The sequence below is a fragment of the Melopsittacus undulatus genome, chromosome 6 (assembly GCF_012275295.1).
Source record: "Melopsittacus undulatus isolate bMelUnd1 chromosome 6, bMelUnd1.mat.Z, whole genome shotgun sequence".
NCBI classification, from domain to species: Eukaryota; Metazoa; Chordata; class Aves; order Psittaciformes; family Psittaculidae; genus Melopsittacus; species Melopsittacus undulatus.
In genome coordinates this window covers 32,926,369-32,939,083 of record NC_047532.1, presented here as the reverse complement: position 1 = coordinate 32,939,083, position 12,715 = coordinate 32,926,369, and positions in this window count along the sequence as shown.

The following is a 12,715-nucleotide window of genomic DNA, read 5'->3' as shown; positions in this document are numbered from 1 at the left end:
TCAGTTCTCTAGCTGGGATAGCTGAATTGCCCATATGGAAAAAAGAAAGAAACAGTTCAAGAGATGCTGTCCTCTGCAGAGCTCATAGTCTAAACAGATAAAACATATTTTCCATCTGAGAGAAGGAGCATTCACTTCACTTATAAGGAACTGAAGCACAGACAGCTCTGATTCAGGAGACTGGTTAACTGCGAAATGGTTAAATGCTGAAATCAGTGAGCTCTCTCTATTGCTCTAAGTCACTTAGTGCATTGCAGATTTTCTTGCCAGTATACTTTATACTTTCTAATCATTCTGACTCTCCTTCCAATACACTAACTTCATCACCAAGTACAGACTTCCCTGTGAGGAGGTTTGGCTGGCCCATCCACCTGGTGGCAGTCACACTTCTTCATAATCCTAATTAAAATAGAAGTGCCTCCACTACAGCCCTGTGTATTGCTCTAACATTACTGGGATCTTTACTTTTAGTACTAGTGCAATGAAAGATGTGTTTCCCTTATTCCCTGGGGGCAGAAAGCTTCCTCAATGCTAAAATGAAATAATCTTTTTCATAAGAAAGTGCCTACAAAACACTCTTTCCACTATAGCTCCACTCAGCTCCCCAAATTCTTATTGTACTTCTGTTCCCTTAATCCTACATCAATATTGCACCTGCACTGAAAAATCTATCCCCTCTTTTTATACTGTTTGACACATATGCCCAATATTTTCATCTACTATGTTGCATTTACAGTATGTTTTTTGTCACTTGACTAGATTGACAGCTTCTGAATAAATTAATAGGTTTTAATTTATATGTACAAGCTTTCCTCACCAATCAACAAACAAGCAACATGGTGCTTTGTGTCTTGCATCAGGTACACTACCATTATAGATTTGACCTTCAAAACTGCTTCACAATAAGAAGTCCAATGACAGAATACAACTGGTCAGGAGAGCTTTAGATTTACGGTCTATGGTTTATTGTCCCTTTTTTTAACATTTCCAGAAGTTTTTTCCTCTTAAAACATTTCAGTTCTCCAAGTATACTGATCCTGGCTCCTAAATTTCTTTCTGACATCCTCCTGAACACATTGGCCACAGACTTCAGAACTTCCAAGACTTCTGAAAGTGGCTCTGGCACATTTTCTTTCATCGTAGATGAAAGTCAACATTTTTTAGTCCTTTTGGATTTCAGTGTCATATTTCTTCCCTGTCCAGACCTTCCTCCAGAATTTCTAATTATTTACTCCATGGAGTAAAATGTCAGAACTGCAGACTGCAGCCCTGACAACAGAATGACCCAAATATGGGGACATTCACTGACAAACCCAAGGTCAATGGCTAACACAAAATCATTGTTATACATGTGCACAACATGGCTCTCCAAGCAGAAAAAAAAATGACAAATGGAAAGAGAAAGAGATAGGTCCTGTTCAGTTGCAAACACAGATACAGAATTATAGCTATACCTTACAAGAGGTATGGCTATAGCAGCTGTTTGAGCTCTGATTCTTAAACTTTCCACATTAGTGCAGAGCAGACATGCATTAGAATAAAGACAGAGCCTTCCCTTCTCTAAGGGCAAGACAAGCATGTTATACATTTGTGTTTCAAGTGAAAAACATGGACTATTTCTAAAGCCTCTTCACTGAGTTTCCCTAGTTTGTACTGAACATTTCCTGCTTACAGACTACACACAGACTGTTAGCTCTTAACCTCCTTCAAATTACAAATCCTTGTGTTGGTTAGAGAAGGGGCTGGAAAGAAGGAATTCATCAAATACTGTAGCAGAGTAGAACACTTCAGTAATTAGAGCATAACCATATCTCACTGTCCTGGCAGGCAGACTATCAACAGCATTGCTAGGCTCCCTCTCCCAAGAAGTAACTTTGCAGTGACTCGCTAAGAAGAGTATGGGTATTACTATGAACATACAGGTGCTTAGTTGAGTGGGAGACAGTAAAAAGGGTTTTTTTTTTTAATGGAAAAATCCACACTGCAAAGGACTGTAGGTCTCTTATCTCTCCCTTCCCTTTTCTTTAAACAGTAAAATGACAATCTTTCTGACCTGATAAGTCTGCAAGCACACATACTTTGACAAAGTTTGATTATGAGCAGATAAAATTGGTATGTACAATATGAATACATTTAGACCATAACAGAGATGTCACTGAGGAACTAAGTGCTTTTTTTAGGAGCTTACATTTAAAACTTCTTTTTAATAAGAGTGAAAGTATAAGAAAGAATAGAACCATAATGAATAAATTACACTTAAATAAATGCCAGATCAAATCTTTTTTGTCAGCCTTTTCAGCTGCAACATCCTCTTCTGGCTGATACACATTAAAGTTGTAGAAGCACACTGTCAGGCACTGCAGCATTTGAAAAGTATACCATACATGTATAACCTTACTAAGAGTCATTATAGTATTCATTGTAATTTTATAATTATTCTTTACCTGTGAGTCTACCATTTCTTCAGCCACCCGGAATCTTTAAAACCTACCCTGGACTCACACAATTTGTGTCCCTTTCTACCATTCGCACCTGCATTAAACTATCCAGGGGTTTTAATCTTTTCTGTGAAACAAAAAACAAGCAAAAAAGAATTATTTAGTCCTGGCATGAGAAATCACTTGCTTTCTTTAAATAAAAACCTACCACCGTTCACTGAAATGAAATATTTCAAGCTTTGACTACACTGAAAAAGGGTATTGATTTTTCAATTATTTTTTTTTTCCTGTTGTGAGAGCTCTTGTAAACAACAGAGACCATTACATCATCCTGATTTAGTAATCAGAATGTTTTGCAGAAGATTTCCAAGGTCCTGGCTGTTTCTGTAAACTGGTTGCTTTTAAAAGCCCTCAGATTTCTTTTTTTTTACTTCTCCAAAAGCAGCTTTATTCAATAGCAGGATACAGGTATTACACACCTGCTATCCATAATCTGGATGCTATTATCCATCTGGAATCTGCTCTTTTTCTTTTTTCTTTTTTTTTTTTTTGTGAGGGCACAGAATTTAATAGCATGAAACACTGTAGGCAAGACTAAGTGAGTAGAGTTGGGAACACACACCTTACCTCATCTGAAGACAAACATCAGGAAGGACATTAAATTATGCATTCATTACAGAAACAGAATTTTCTTTAGCTGTGCAAAAGTTCTCAATCCTCAAGGCTGGTGGTTATCCCCTAGTCACATTCAGGAGTAATTTTCAGACTTATTCAGATTCTCTGATCTTCCAAATAGGTGAATCATTTTTGTTAACTCCACGTGCTTCACAGTCTGCATATCTAATTTATAGTAAATTTTCAGAGAGGCAGCAACTTTAAAACAGGAAAGAACTAGAGGAGCTGTAACTTAGCAAATTTTTGTGGAGTTAGTAAATGATAACCCCATCTATATGCAAACTTGGTTAATCTCGACTTTTGTTAGTACACATGTGAGTGTGATGTTTTATATGGTAAGGTCTGATGTGAGGATACAATTTGCCCTAATTCAGACCAGTTTTTCTAGTTAGTTAGTTATCCATTTGATTATCCTGAATTTGATTGCATTCTGTCAACTTTGATTGTCAATTCTGTTGTTTAGGCAACACAAAATTTAAAGAATATAAAAAAAAATGTGACTAATTCTGAAACCATAAGTACACTAATTATAATATAATAATGGAGGGGGAGGGGAAAGGAGTTCAAAATTATTTTACAAAAACTGCTATAAGTGAATATAAATTGAGTTTGGAAAGCTGAGCTTACTGATATGGCTGCGGGGTACATTCTCTGCAATCATTTTATAGCAAGTTCACAGTGAAGTTGGAAGCAGATTTTGGAGAAAAATTATGTACAATGCATTTACATTTCTATGCTTATGATTTACAATTCATCCTGCACAAGTTTATGTTTGTTCATTTGTAAGCAAATAAAATTTTGTCTGTGCCTCATATATATTACTTTCAGCCAATATGGAGGAAAATTAAAAGTTGTGACCATTCCTTTCCACTACACACACAATTGAAGATATTGTGACAATACTCAGAAAATATCTCTTCTGAAGGCTTTATTTTATCTAAGCATTTAAATGTGACATTGCGATTAACATAGGAAAACTGAATGCTACTTCAGACAACAGTCAATGAGCATAATTTTGCAGCAGTCAGGATGTATTCCATTTTATCTACTCAAAATGATATCTGCAAAGCATGAAGGATAATCTGAGACTAATTAAATTCTAGCTGAAAACAATTACTTATTAATATGTATTACCCATAAGATATGGTCACTTTTTACCACCCGGTTGAAGAGAGGTGACACTTTTGTACTTCTAATCTCATCTACCACAAACTATTTCTAAAGGATAATTCAAGTACAACACACATCTACTCAGCACAGTGCTATCCAAACAATTTTGGCATTCTGACCACCATCTGGCCCAATCTGGCTTTAAGAGAGATTAAATCTAGGTCATCCGATTCCTTTACCTATCCCTGACATGTTTACGGTACCGGTGCTAGTCCAGCATGAAACACTACGTTTCAGATTATAGGATTGGCAAGAACAAGCTTTTTACAATATGTTTGGGGTGTTTTTTTGGGGGGTTGGGTTTTTGGGTTGTTTTTTTTTAAAGGGGCTGTGTATGTTTGGTTGTTTTTCGTTTTTGTTTTACCCCTACAGTAAATACAGCATAAAAGCCACTGATGTCTATTAAATGTCTCAATTCAAGTACTGTGATGGACATATAACTCTCATTGTGCTCAGAGATTTTGCACTTCCCTGAAAAGGATGAAACTGAGCAGGATCAACTCTCTAGCGAAATGTAAACCACCACTCTTGATGTCCGGCTTTCTACTCTGCTCCTCTCCTGCTGATGTTTCTCACCGCATTTCAAAATGCACAGCAGAAATGCCCATCACTTGAGCAATGAGTAAATACTAAGTTCAGAAAACGCCCTAAGCAAACAGCAAAGTAGCCCTGAGTTTTCAGAAATAACCTTCTTATGTGCAGCTCCCATCTGGGTAAAATTGCATATCCTGCAATTGCAGTGTTCTGTTTCCCAGAAACTGCTGGATAGGGAAACAAGATATTGCAATTGCAGGATAATGTACAATTCTACCAGTATAGAGAAAAGTAGGTACAAATTTAGGGTACTCAGTGATCAAAAACAGATGGCTAGTTTTCAATAAGAGCCTTATTACATGCCTTCTCACCTGCTCATAATACATTCAGCCATTGAGATACCCCTGAAAAATAGACTTTACTAGAGCAAAGGCACTTGCATGCCTATCCAGACAATGAGTGATAAATCAACATATACAGTGTAAATCATCATGATATTGATAATTTTATCAGTAGTCTGGAAAACTTATGAAAAAATCATTAACCATAATAATTAGTATTAAAATTGTTCTTATGAAATTACAACCTATGTTCTACCTAAACGATTACCAGCTTGCCTATACTAAAGACTTGTGGCACTGCTAAGACTAACCAGTGCAAACCAGGATGCTTTGCAATTTGAATTTAAACTTCCATGTGCCCACACTATGACATCAACATTCATCAACCTTTTCATTGAAGTATTTTCTTCTCATGGTGCACCTCAAGTTTTCAAACTAATGTTTCATCACACAATACAAAAATTTCAGTTATTTAATTTTATTAGGAGAAGAGAAAGCCAATATCCAAGTATAATTTAACAACTAATCACACTTTCTTTTTCCCTCTACAGCTCTATAGTTAAGTAGTGTATTATAAAAATCAGTTCAAACAGAACTAAATTTACTTAGATTCTGAATAACTTGCAACAATTTACTTAAACTAATTGATATCTCTTCCTCCTGCTGTTTTTTTTTCCAAAGGGAAAAACTCATTTCTTACCATGAGGTCAATGGACAAATGGACAACTGAAAATTTGTGAAGAGATAATATAAGGGTGCTTTGAACACCCTGAAGACACAAATTTTTTTCAATAAGATACATTGTAGATCTCTCTCAAGGAATGTAAATTCCTTATCAATGCCCAACTTGCTACCAAGTGGAGCTTTGAAAGGTCCTACAAAGGCTCTGATCTTCTTACTGACAACAGATACCAATATTCTCCTCTTTTTAGAAGATATTTATAGCAATACTGGAAATGGTTTAAGACAGAATTCAGATTTTATAGCCTTTTATTCTCTATCTGTTCATACTGCAATTATGTGCAAACTAGATGTGAGGTATCAGTTCATGGAACAGAAACTATCCATATTGGTGATAATGTGTTTGTCATCCACTGCTTAGGAAAAACTTCTTAGACATTCGTAATATTTGCAAATTACACTGTGCTGTTTGAACTAACAGCATATGCAATTACTCAGCACAATCATAGATTTTATAGCTGAGTACGTAAATCGGAATTCATTTTCAGGGATTACACAAGCATTTCATCTTAACTTTTCCTTTAATACTATTAATGCAAGTGAAGCTCAAATTCCTTAAGATTTGGAAGCACGGTCAAAACAATCACAAACAGGATACATAATTGCTTTATGATTTGTGTAAATGATATGACAAACAGGGTATTACAATGGGAAGGAATTTGGGGGATACAAATTAAAACTGGTTCCCAACTTCATGAAGGAACAACAAATAAAAAAACCTTTCCTGTTCAGTAGTCAGACAGTGAATAAAACTGGAGGCGCAGTCCTCAGTACTTCATAATCCCATAAAGGAGAAATTCAGAGTTAACAATCTATATTTATTATCATGTTTAAAACAACACATACAAGTCTAGGTTTTCTTCAAGCTGACCTATTTGATCATTCTCATCAAATAAAAATGATATTGGCCAAGAAATTTTTAAAATTTATGAAATGAAGTTCTAGTTTTATCATATTATGCATGCCATAATACACAGTTTACTGAGCTCACTGTTCTGGATAGTGTAATAAAATATTTAAATACAGTGACTCCTAGTCTGTTTCACTGCTACTTAATTTGTGTAATTAATATTTTATTTTTCATTATTTTTTCAGTGTAGAATAAATGCAGGTAAATGTAAGTGTTATAGGGTATTAAAATTTTACCACTATATTATTTGAATTTGCAATTTAGTAATCAGGATCAAGGACCACTTTGTGACAGAAAACAGACATAACCTGCTTCAAACCCTCCTAGAGATACAAAAATCTGGCATAACTAGGGATGAGAAAGAAAACGCAACAATTTAAAAAGTACAGAAACATTACCAAATGAAGTCAACACCAATACCCCAGTTAACTGCACACAGTGGAGCCTCACTGGTTTTGATGCTTTGTTTGTTAAAGCATTATTGCATGGCTTCTTATACGTAGAGTGAAAAATACATAAGGAATAAAAAGAATAAAAGGCTTGTAGCACAAATTCTGGATTCCTGTACTATCTCCAGGGGTCCTTAATCCACCAAAAACATTTTTCCATTTAAACTGCTAATCTCAGAAAATACCTGGGGTGGGGATGAATTCAATATGAATTATTCTTCATTCACTTTTGTCATGGTTTGAGCATGTTTTGAGGGTGTTTTTGTTCAGGGTTTTTTCCAGCCAGGTGGAGGAGGGGAGTCCGGGAGGAAGGAGAGACAGGACACCTGACCCAGGCTAGCCAATGAGGTATTCCATACCATAGCACGTGATGCCCAGGATGCATACTGGGAAAGAGAAGGCTGGAGGGGTAGAGCTCTAGAGGAAAATGGAGGAGGGAGCACATGGTGCTCGGCCAGGCAGGGTGGAGTGAGTTATGGGTCGGGTCGGTGGCTGGTGGGGTGTTGTATTCTTTTCACTTGCTGTTTGCTGTATCATTATTATTTGTAGTAGTGAATGGCAGTAGGGGTTTTGTGTTATGCCTTAGCAATTAAACCGTTCTTATCTCAATCCGTGGGGGCTACATTCTTTGGATTCTCCTTCCTAACTCTCCGGGAGTTGGGGGACTTGGTTTAAACCACAACAACTTTACTGTGTTGAAAACATGGCCAGCTTTCTAACATATCGTGTTTGGTGCATGAAAAAAATTCTGTACTTTGATTTCACACTAGAAAATTACTGATTCTTGTTGACACTTTTTTCATTTTCCTGATCTTTATTTAGATAAGCTTGAACTTTTTTACTGCTTTTTTTTAATATAAATGTATGTGTTAATATATCATAATTAAAGGGCTTCTTTGACATTTATCTTATTAGTTTGCTTCACCTAAAATAATAGTAACTGTTGAAATACATGCATCCAATACTTAAGAGACTCATTTGGCAGAACTTGCTCATTTTTGAGTCTATCTATTACTAGTTTCTTTTGAATGTCGATTTTATCCAAATCAACATCAGGTTCATCACTGGACTTCAGATTACTTTAAATTTGGCATCTTTTTTGTAGGTAACACCAACATTTAGTACTGACATGTCCAGACTTGGCATCAACAACAGGCAATGGGCCTTGCTGAAAGCTATGGACCTAACAAGACTACTTTAAAAGCTTATTACATTTCTAAAACTGAAAATCATTTATTATTTTCTCATGGTTTAACAATAGTACTTACAAGGGAAAAGTTTAAGGAGTTTTTTGTTTGTTTTTAATTACATTTGGTATCTCTAAATTGTTCGGTTTCAGATTCTATTAATATTTTAGATGACTTATAAATACATAGTCTGTATGACCACAAATTTCTTGCAAAATGTACTGGCTTTGCACATGCTTGCATTTCCATCAGTAGTCTTTATGAAAAATTTACAGGCTTATGATTTCATAGGTTCAACTCAGTCACCCAAGCAGTTACTTTGAAAAGGCACCCATATTCACGTACCCTGGTTCACTAAGCTCCAATCTTATTCTAAAGCTCAGTAGTGAAATTCATAGACTAGGAGTAACAGCTGCAACAGAAAACCTGAAGTCTGACCATATTTTATTGTGGCATCCAGATAGAGGTTTGCATACTATTTCAACAAGGCTCATGAGACAAACAATCAGGCTGAGGCAAAATAGTTTGACTCAAAATCTTCAGAAGCAATACATGGACTTAAAGAAAGTAACCTCAGAAATCAGAGGAACATTTTTCATCAAGATATTATAAGTACCATTTCGGGACTATGGGAGTAGAGGTGATTAAAATCAAGTGCAAATGCAGTAAGAAACAAGACAGAGAAGTAGCTGACTAAATTCTGCACTGTTACTAACTGTATCATTGACATTGCCAAAGTACACAACTTCATTCTGCATGTCCTCAATCATTCCAGAAATTGCTGTGGATGTTTTTTTTTTTTTTTTAACCTGAGACAAACTGTTGGGTAACATTTAAGTTGTTGAAGTATTCCTGGAGTCCAAAACAAGCTCCCTGCTTTTCCCTGCTATTGAAAAACCTTCTATACAATCTCCATTAAATTGCTACCCATTAAATGCTATTAATGAACTTTTTAATGTGAATGAGAACCGACTGCCAATAAAGCATTTTGGCTGTTGATGATGGAACATACTCTCTATATGCTGTGAGAAAAGTATCATTTGATGTCTTTCCTTATTTGAAAGAAGATGGAAAAAGAATCAAAGTAGCTAACAATACCAAGTTAATATTATCAGACTTCTAGAGTCAACTGCACGTAAGATATAGTTCTGCATAAGACAATGATGTAAATGTCAGACAAAAGATTAAGATTTTTATATATGTATCAAAAATTTACTAGCTGCTGCTAGACAGATTTTCATTTCTGTTACTCTTCTTTGAAACTCCACCAAATACCCAGGTTTATTGGTATCTGAAATATTAATTTTTATTAAAACAGGTCTGTTGCTGATAAAACTATAAACATATCCATTGATTGCAAGATGAGTTAGTGCTAGTCAGGTATTGGCTTGTTCTTTTTTATGCTCATGTTATTGGGTATACTATTTGACAGGTTTAATTAACTCTGTAGAGAGGGCAAGATCGTAACTTGGAAGATATAAAAATTTATGGCATTTTATCAAAGAGCAAAAAAACCTAATTATATTCAAATAACATTTAACAAAGCAACCTGCTATTTCCCCCCCTTTTTTTTTTACCTATTAGCACAAAGTATTAAAGTGTTTTTTTAAATTTTCCAGCCAGAAATGGATGCATCAAACCCCATAACAGTTTACTTCTATATTCTTCTAAACATCCCAGAAACTGAAGGCCACAGCATATAATAAAAACTGTAATAGAATCCCAGACGCAGCCCTACCAGGAGCTGAAAACACTGCTGAATGGGAAATTGTCTTCCCATGTTGAAAAACATTGTTGCTTATTAAAAAAAAAATCCGCCTTCTGCATTAGCAAGACATTAAAGCACCAAATATCTAATGCCTGAAATGAAATCCATGTGCTGCCATTACCCAATATGCGAAACAAAGAGTGTCAACTGCCCTGCCTTTGGTTTTCCAGGTATAAATAATTCCCATTGCGGTCACTTTGTTACATACAAATAGATTAAAAAAGAGGTATGTGCCGAATCACATTCACTCCTTCTATGAACACTAGCTGTGGAGGCAGGTTGTGTGCCTGTTGAAAATCTAATTCACCCAATGGGAAAGCAAAATTGACCATACTCATGAGCCTGACGTCTGGCAAGTTAACACAAGATGTGAACGGAAAGATTTTTCAGCACCAGGCAGCATTTCTCATCAAAAGTTTAATGAAGAAAGACCAAATACACAAGTAGACAGCAAACTAAACATCTGATTTAAATTTCACTATCTGATGCCACATAAAAGAAATCAGCACTGTAAAAAAAAAAAAAATCAATACCATCTCTTGAGTACTTATCCTCCATGATAAATACAGAGAATTTGTCAACAAAATTCCCATTAGGCTTTGCCAGAGTAACAACATGTCATAATCTTCATATGTTTTGGAACAGAAGAATAAACAAAAGGGGAATTTAAATTTTATGCATGCATTTGAATCCATCACCTGCCTATATGATACCATTTTAAAAATCAGTATAAATGCAATCCTATGTGGACAGATGCTGTTGACTGAAATTGGGTTTGGCAAACTGATCTGTTTAGCTAAAAGTCTCACAAACATTAATTTAATTAGTCTCAGTGGTTTAGAAAAACCTATTTTTGAAAAGAATTTCAATGTACAGCTATACATAAGAATATAGCTAGGTTCTATGCCTAAACTATTACATTTCACATCCATGAAGCTGGTAGCAAAAAACACTTCACTGCACCTATCACTTTTAAAATAAGAGTTTAAATAACACCTTATTAAGGAATAAATTTGAACCATACATTTATATGGAAAAATATGAGCAAAACCATACCCACTGCACTAAAAACCACTGAGTCCAAATTTCACCTCTCCATTTCCTCTGTATTAACACTGTAGGGAAGCAGAATGAAATTTGCCAATTAATAAATGTTCAGTATTTGAATAAAGAAACCATACTATCAGAACTTAAAACAACAAAAACAAAATAAAAATAATATGATTAAATCACATTTTTTTCTTAAATGTATTTGAGAAAGATAAAATTACTTTGCCACAAGTGAGATGATTCTCCTGATATTTTAATAAAGGACTTCCCCCCATTTTTCATCATAAATATCACAATATAAGCATAATGTACAAGTTTAAGTTCCAACACAATCTGATTGAAATCACATTATATTTCCTCCTCATTAACAAAGGCCTAAAATTTTTCTGAGAACCAGTACAGGGATTTATATTCGACAGTTATACAAATAGCGTTATGTCCTTCAGTGAATAAGAAAACACCATAAACCAAGATATGTGACCACTTATTTCTTCAGAATATGCAGTCTTGAATAGGTACAAGTACATTAAAATAAAAGTAATCAAGCCAACACAGTTTAGTTGAAAAGTTTGCCCTAATTTGAAGAAAAAGCTTTTCAGGCTAATTAGATATATATATATGAATGTATATCCAATTATATATATATTATATAATAATAGGAGCTGTTGGAGCATGTCCAGAGGAGGGCCACAAGGATAATAAAGGTGCTGGAGCACCTCCTATATGAAGACAGGCTAATAAAGTTGGGGCTGTTCAGCCTCAAGAAGAGAAGGCTACGTGGAGACCTCATAGGAGCCTTCTAGCATCTGACGGGGGCCTGCAAGGACACTGGAGAGGAACTCTTCATCAGGGACTGTAGCAACAGGACAAGGGCTAATAGGTTTAAACTTAAACAGGGGAAGTTCAGGTTAGACATAAGGGAGAAGTTTTTTACTGTGAGGGTGGTGAGGCACTGAGCCGGCTGTGCAAAGAAGTGGCAAATGCTCCATCCCTGACAGTGTTCAAGGCAAGGCTGGAGAGAGGCTTGGTTGACATGGCTTAGTGACATGGTTGCCCATAGCAGGGGGGGTTGAGCTAGATAATCTTAAGGTTCTTTTCAGCCCTAACTATTCTATGATTCTACAATTGTTATTCAAATATCAGACCCTCTTGTTATGTTGCCACAGATACCGAATGACAAAAATGTTAGGCTGCATTTAAAATTAAGTTCTATCCATTGCAAAAACTTCATACCTAGAGTCAAGTAGAAAAGCTAGATTGAACTGTCAGTAATGAAAAGACCTGGCCAGTTAGAGGATTATCACACAAACCTTTGGATTATATCTGAGCACCAGCCTTTGGAAAAGGACGTATTTCACACTGCTGGGGTTGTGCGTAAAAGAGAAGCATCTACCTACAAAGCATCTGAAATCCCTCCTCATGCAATGACATGGCATTATGCTGTTTCTTACA